Source organism: Channa argus, chromosome 19, assembly GCF_033026475.1.
Source record: "Channa argus isolate prfri chromosome 19, Channa argus male v1.0, whole genome shotgun sequence".
Classification (NCBI taxonomy): Eukaryota; Metazoa; Chordata; class Actinopteri; order Anabantiformes; family Channidae; genus Channa; species Channa argus.
Genome location: NC_090215.1, coordinates 6482565 through 6490810, shown reverse-complemented (window position 1 = coordinate 6490810; position 8246 = coordinate 6482565). Strand labels below are relative to the sequence as shown.

The 8246-nt window shown below is 42.3% G+C and overlaps 1 long non-coding RNA gene across 1 annotated transcript; it reads right to left on the bottom strand.

Annotated features, from left to right (window-relative positions):
• Nucleotides 1–658: 658 nt before the first annotated feature.
• Nucleotides 659–7926, bottom strand: LOC137104944 (uncharacterized). Its single transcript, XR_010911763.1, has 3 exons — nucleotides 7284–7926; nucleotides 5008–5123; nucleotides 659–4853 (listed from the first exon to the last, which is right to left on the bottom strand). It is a non-coding gene; the product is annotated as an uncharacterized lncRNA (long non-coding RNA).
• Nucleotides 7927–8246: the final 320 nt, after the last annotated feature.

Genomic DNA, 8246 nt, shown 5'->3' with positions numbered 1-8246 from the left:
AGGTGTTGGACTTCTGTAAGACCTTTGTCAGACTCCTACAGACATTGATGTTCTAATTTTCTACTAATAATGGTGAGCTAGTACTATTTCTTAGGAATTTAGAAATTTGCATGCATCAGTGCTATAAACCATTCTATAGATCTATGATCTAAGTTAGTTTAAATGTCTATATTTTGAATCAGATACAAACATTTCACAGACCGAGGTTCAATCCGTGGTAAACTGAAGTAGAAGCTAAATTTCCAGCTTAAAAATAATTATATGGTTTCTTTTTCTAACTGTGCTAATGTAGTAAAAAGCCAGAGCAGAAGAGGAAATGGATTTGGGGTTTTGTCTATGGGACTGCTGGGGGGAAAAAAAGGCCTCAAGTGAGATCTAGAAGGTTTCTAAAGTGCGGAGACAGTAAAACGTTTAAGCTACAGTCCATAGCCGATCCTCCAGCTGAGAAGGACGTGTTTAGGGTTTTAACTTTTACAGGCATGATTATGCACTTGCAGCAAAGAGACAAAAATGACTCTAATCCAGTGTCAAATTCAGAAATTCATCAAAACGTAATTAAGATTTTCATGTTTTATGACGTTACGCTAAAACAAGCTTATTGCCACAATGAAGGCCTTTTTTGAAGGCATCTCATATTATGTTAATTAAAGCTTCATTTCACATTTCAATTTCAATAGAGGGATTTATTTATGCTTACAGCCTTTTAATAACATGTACATTTTTATCAACAGAAATAAGGCACACTTACAGGCCAAATGATAGTCACATCACTGCTGGTGTTGACATGATTGAAATGCATGCAGCATTCATCCCTGGTTAGCTTTAAAACAATCATCACCAACATTATCATCATCAGCAGCAGCAGCAGCAGTAGCATGCCATTAGTACAGAGCAGCATATATTAGTGTGTACAACCACAACTGCAGAGAAAGACGTGTGGAGAAAGGGCATTCACAAAAGATAATCCACACTTTTGACATCCCGGCGCTGCCATCAGCAGCTATTACAACACTCAACGGTGAGAGGGCACAATGCTTATTTCATTAAATCATCAAAGAAATTGTCCATTGCATTTGATATTATGTGTCAACAATTTGTTTTACAGCATGGCAGAGCTTTTACAACAGTTTGGAAACAGGCAGAGACAGTCCAAGTACAGGCTGGCACACACAAAATGACACCAACACAGCACTTTATACCACATCATCACTGACAAGCCTTTATGTGTGGTTGGCGTTTCATCAATGCAGCATTGAAAGTCAATGAATTTGAAAATGGTATGGTTCGGAAAGCGATATAAATTATTAATGTAATGTAAGGTACGATTAAAAGTGGTCAAATGTAGTCAGGTTTTTAGAGCTAATAAATGACTGAAGGCGTACAGTGTGTCAGTGGAGGTGAGTATAATGTGCTCACATGATGCAAAATGACTGGATCACGTGGCAGCAGTGATGTCAGCCAGCCCAGCCGCCGCAATAACAACAACAACAACAACAACAACATCAGGCAACCCAGAGACACATAAACACAGCAACCAAACAGCAAGAGGACGTCCACATTGTATCTCTAACAATCAAATGCAGGGGAGGTGTGTGTGTTTGTGTGTTTTTTCATTTTCGATTACGCTATAAACGATCTATTTTACATCCTCCTACACATATTTTAGCATGTCGCTTTGTTTGTTTCCACAGGAAAAGGAGCAGTAATTATCAGCTAAACCAAGTGTTAAACATATAATTGTATTATTTGAATAATCTGCAATTGTAATGACTGCAATAATTTGTATAATTACAATCATGAGCATGTCTCAGTGACTCTGTGGCTAACTTTAAAATTAACTCCTGCCTGGAAATATTCAGCATGACACTAAAACAGGCATAGAAATAGGCTCATTTGATATGCCATAGCAGCTACAGAAAGGCGTGGAGAAAATGATTTACACTAGCCTGACAGTATGAGGAAATCTCCAGAGTATGATCATGGGAGGTGACATTTGTGAGGACATGGCTGTATGAGTCAAGTTGATCCTATTAGGTGTTTAAATGGATTTTACATGGGTGTTAAGGTTCAGAATGTGCCATCAGACATGGAGAGGAAATCCATATTCATGGTGCATCGCTCCTGCCGACAACACGGAAAAAGCTGGTTATAGACCATTTGAGCCAGGGGTAATTGTTTATCGAGACGCCTCTCTCCTCAATGCATAAATTGAGTTGTCGACCGCTTATGGTGGACATTTTGTTTTCTCAGCCGCGTGTGTGTGTGTGTGTGTGTGAGGCTCAACGGCAGCAGCAGCATTACGTGTGGCGTAAACCTCACTGCGATAAATGTCATTTGAGTAACCATTTGCATAAAAAAGGGGTGTAAAGGAGGGGGGTGGGGTGGTTAGGAGGTGGCTCGGCTCGGCTCAGCCCCATAATAAATGCACTACATGGACTTGAATAAGAGGAGGTTCCACTTCATAACAACATCCAGTAGGAAAACAGCAGAATGCTGCTGGTGATATATTAAAGGTTTGTGTATCCTGCTCGCGGTTATACTGATGTTATTGGACAAAAGGTGTTAATTTTGATATTACTCTGAGCATAATCTTTAAAATGTCACTCCAGGACAATTTATTTATTTGTCCTATCACAAGGTATGACAGCATACATGGCTTTGAGTGTTGCCCATAAAGTTGGAATAATTTGGTTTTCAGACACATTCCTCTTTTTTGGTTTAACTTTCACTGTGATATGTTTGGAAGAGATTGATCAATAAAGTTTTGAGAAGATACACATTTTATCTATCAGGAATAAAGCACATTGTCACACTGTAAAAAGTATTTCATTCCAACTTTATGGCCAACAGTGTATAACTGACAGAAAACTAATCAGCAACAATTATTAATTATTTACTAATATAAAACAAACACAAAGTCAGTGGTTCCAGTTTGTAAGGAGTTCGATTTTTGTTTAATTCTAAACTGGATCTATCTAGGGTTTAGACTGACTAAAGGCATGACTTTTAACAATGAGAAATGTTCTCTGTTATGTTCCATTATCTACACCTCTCAGAAGAATAATTTGTTAAAATAATTAGCAAATTATTTGATAACCCTGTTTTGTGCTATTATTAAAGGGAGATTTAATGTTGCCATGCAAACCTGTAACAGTATGTCTGACTGTTTTTTTTCCTCATTTTATATGCTAACCATAACCCTAATAGAATGAACAATAAATTGATTTAAAAGAAAGATTACTGAGGGAGTAATCAAAATCACCAGCTAAAACCTGAATTTTCTTTCCTCTCCTGAAAATTCTCTAGTGTATTATGAAATCTACAGAAGGAGAATAGTGGTAAAAATATTTCTTCATCACAATTTTTTTTTTCATTTACTAAACTGTATTCCTGCAGCTAAACCTAGTCAGCATTGCTGGATAATCCACAATGTGGGTACTTGCAATTGTACCTTGGAGCTCCAATGGCCCTGTACCCTCCAGTGCACAATTTAAGTTTATCAGTTTACATGGCATTGGCCTAAAGATGAGTCCTATTTTATTTCATAAATCTATGGCCCTGCCTTGACAAGGGTCACTGTCAAAATTTTATTTTTGAACTTGAGTAATATCAGGTGTGCATGACTAAGTTGCAGGTTCCCATAGTAAAGTATTTGTGTAATGCACACTACATAAAGGGAATGGAAGGATTGAAGGGGGTTAAGAAAACCCTCAAATCCTAACACTTGCTTGCTCATTGACAGCCTGGGTTTCACAGAAGGTTAATCCTGTAGTACTGGTCATCATAGAAATACAGTGGACTTACAGCCATAGATCTTATTATTTGGTTATTATGGCACGAAAACTGAGCATCCTGCATTGTGTTTTCAAGCCTCAGGCCTGTGGTTTTTACAAATAAAACTAGGTGCCTTTCACATGATGTTTGTTGAGGTTGACTCCCTGCACGTATTAAAGCCATTGTTTGTTAAAGGGTTTAAATTAGCATTGATTCCATATATCTTCAAATCAATAACTGGGTTGGACCCTCTTACTGTAAATACACAGGTTAGTGTTAGCACGCAGGCTATCATGCTGGCCTTACTACAGTAACAGACAGAGTTCATGCAGATAGAGTTACATAACAAGGAGTTGCTGTCAAATGAGACAAAGACCCAATTTTTCCTTGAGACTGGACAATCTCAAAGGAACATGTCCAAGAGACACACAGAAACAATGCACGCACACATACACACTATGCTGTCCAATGCCATGGATAAAGACTGACAGATGCATGGTGGGACACACGTGAGGACACTCTCAACCTCGAACTGTGGCTCAACAGACAGAAAGTGGGCAGGCAAAAAATAAATAAAATAAAACATCGCAATGCAGTACATATTCAATTTTTTTTCTTTCGGTAAGGGTGGACAGCTTCACCCAAACCTGACAGTCCTCCGTGGGTGGGTAGTTGGGGTGAGGTGAGGTGGGTGGGTGTCGGGGGCTTGGGGGGGTGTTGCTGATGTTGGGCGAAGAGAGGACTCTCCTCGACTACGCGTATTCTTAAGCAATAACAACGTGATCCGTATTATCCACCCAAGAATACCCGTCACCGAAGAGAGTCTTGCAGTAAACACGGTGTGCTAAGCCAGAAATCACGTGAGCAGCGGCACTGCCATTGCATCATCATCATCATCCTCATCATCACCACCACCACCACCATCATCATCTCCACCATGGCCATCACCGCTACCATCAGCAGCCGCCCTTCAGGCTCCAGCGGCAAACAGACACATACACATTTAGAGAAAGTGGGGCGGTTGCATTGATTGAAGACGCCTCGCTGCAGCGAGAGGCAAGGCTCCATCAATGGCTCCTCTGCAAAGGAGAAAATTGACAATGGTGGCATTTTCAATCTGAGCCAGCAGCGTGTGTGGAGTGGAAAAACAGTAGAAAAAAAACGAAAAACAAGAAGACGAAAAGAACGGTAAAAGCTGGAGTTAGCTAGTTTCACCCACTGAAGGTCTCTTACCTGGACTGTGGCCTGGCAGCGCAGCCCATCTCCTGGTAGTCTTCATCCAGAAGTGACATTCAGTTCCCTCGTTGCTGTCAGTGCTTCAGCTCAGCCCTATCAGGGTGTAATGAGATCTGGAACGGGAGGGGGTGGGGGGGGTCGGGGGGTGGCGGGGGCAGTAGGTTGGGGGGTGCACACACAAGGGAGACGTGGGGTTAGGGGAGGTCAGGCCAGGAGCAGCTGCGGTGTGACAATAGCCCCGCACACTCCATTACCAGCACCAGCACCACCCGCCCTTCCCTCCCCCGCAACACGAGGAGAGAAATCAACACATGGATTATACCACAGGAGGGAGGGTACACTGCATGCCGAGAACTAATTTGTTTGAATATATAAAAATAGTGCTGCTTTTTTAAAACAGCACACGAGTCTCCTGCTCCCTTTTGGCTGATAGTGGAAAAGTATACATCCAAATATACATTCAAATATAAAATTAATGGAGACACGTCACAGACCATAACATACTTTTAAAATTTCAAATGTTAAAATGCCTTTTAAATGAATTCCTAAATGTTAATTTAGCAATCATTATTATGATTTTCCCTCTTCCTTATTTTCAAATTAAAGCGATGAGTTTAAATGCCAGAGCGAGGCTATGAATAATGCATGCCAAGTTCAAGCAAATTTATTCCATTCTATTCTAATTGAACTAGCTGGCTGAATACAAAGAGCATGCTCCAGCTAAGCTAATCCAAAATCATTCTGTTGATTTGTTGTCTCTAATCAATATTTACAATTACTCTGCGGATGGTTTGGTAAAAGGAATAAGTTTGTTGCCGTGTGTTTCCTCGATGTCAGGGGCTGACTAGATTAACTGCTCTGAATTAGAGTTTCATATTAAAACTCAGGAATATTAGCGTAATTTGTAGCAGTCGTCTGAAAAGCAGACGAAAATTACAGGGAGAGGAAATGTGCTTTAAATGTTAAACATTATAACATTTAGCAAACCTAAATTGATGGGATCTGCAGTTAAACCAGTGTAAAAAAACACAGATTCTCCTTCATCTCGATGAAAAATTCAAAGTCCACACAGGGGCTAAAGAAGATCGACAAATTGAGTAAGCAGCCTCAAGCAGGAGGGAGGAAAAAGAGAAAGAGGGGTTTGAATGAGAAAATAAAGAATGAACAAATGAAGCTGGAAGAAAAGGGAGAAAGCAGATGAGACGCTGATTCACATTGTTATTTTCTGTCCTCTTTTTTTCTAGCTACTTGTCTATTTCCCCTCTCATCCTCTACTCAGCCGGCCTGGACCACTCAGCCCAGGAGACACACACACACACACACACACACACACACATATATAGATTTCCTCAGCCAAAACCAAGAAGACCCCCACCCATCCACCCGGCCAACTACCTCCGAGCTGCAGAGAGCTGGGATTTACCACCCGCAGCCAAATACACATTCACACACACACACACACACACACACACACACACACACACACACAGATCCTCGGCTAGCCTGGCCCAACCCAGGCCATCTGTAGAGAGGGAGAGAAAAGAGAACCTAAGGGCTTGAGCTATAGATCATCACACACATACACAGAGAGGTCGACTAGCCCAAGTATCATTGATTGTTCAGTGGGAGCACCCCTGGAGACTCATCAGATTACTCTGAGAGCAGGGGCAGCAGCTAAAATCAAACACCAAGAATGTTCTCTTTCCTTTCATTCAAACTTTCACACAGACACACTTAGAAATTACACACACCAACACACAGAACCACAGGTTGTCAGGAAAGGAGGCAGTAAAGATCATGATAAGATGGGAGTGAAAAGCCCTCTCTGGTGTATTTTTCCCTTTTTTTTTTCTTTTGTAGTTTCTAGTTTTTCCCCCCATGTTGACAAACTGCAGTTCCCTTTCACTCAACTTACAGGACCATAGTTTTACACACGCACACACACACACACACCTCCTCATTTTTCTGATTTAATTGCCCACAGGTTTTATGAATATGGTAATAGTGGACAGCGTGTACGGAGGAGGAAAAACCATGAAACACTCGCTGCAACATACAAGCACAAGAGAAGACAAACACTGCAGGTTAAAGGAGGAAAAGATTTGAAAAAAGAAAAAGAAAAATCTCTTCCACAGAGTCAAAGAAAGAGTGAAAAATGTCAAAAATATTTGCAGAAAATTTCCACCAGAAGACAAAGGAGTGGAACAATTTTAAAAAGAAAAAGTGAAACTGCGACAACAGGTCCACTCTGTGTGCCGTGGTTGGCCTCTTACCCTCTTTTCTTCTTCTTCTCCTCTCAGCTCTCCTGTAACCCAGGGTGTTGCCTCTCCTCTGCTCTCCTGATGCACCTCTTCTAAAATTCCCTCCCCTTTCCTCCTTTTCTGTCTCCCGATGCCTTGCCGAGGGTCCGCGGCAAGCTGGGAGGTGGTGATCTCCCTCCCCCTCCCAGTTCCAGGAAGAGCTCCCTGAGGAGAAGGAGGAGGCAGATCCCGGCAGGAGACGGAGGATCCAGCAGCGGGAGCAGCAGCAGCAGAAGCAGCAGCAGTGGTGGCGGCAGGTGGAGGAGGCAAGTGGTGCTGATGCTGCTGATGCTGCCAAAAAGGGGATGAGAGGAGAGATGGATGTTTAACAAAAGATCTTCTCCTCCTCTTTCTTTTCACCTCCTTGCCTTCTCCTCGTCTTCCACCACTGTTTTTCTCTTCTGCCTTCCACTCTTCTTGCCTTCCCCTCTCCGCTCCCAGCGCTGAAAGAAGCCAGTTGTTGCTCTGCCGCAGCAAATGAACTGACAGCCGGCGACAAGCCGGCGAAGCGAATGAGAGAGCAGAGAGCAGACGGACAAGAGAGAGGGAGCGAGAGAGAGGTAGAGAGAGAGAGTGTGGTGTGATGTGGCATCTGCGAGAGAGTGATAGGGAGGAGAGAGAGGGATACAGAGGTAGAGATGGACGAAGGGGGTGGGGGGTGGGAGGATGACTGAAGGAGGAGGAGACGGAGAGAGAAAGGTGGGGTGAGGCAGGATGCAGGGAAGGATGAGAGAAATAGCAGACAGGAAGAAAAAAGAGAGAGAGATGTAAAGAAACAGGGAGAAGGAGAAAAAGAGGTATTAAAGCAATAAAAGCCCTCAGTCACCAGCAGTCTTTCTAACGGACTCTGTACCTGCTATGAGGGAAAGCCAAGGAATAATTAGATTTGTGCTTTACACACACACATTTTCTTCTCTCTCTCCCTCTCTCTCTGTC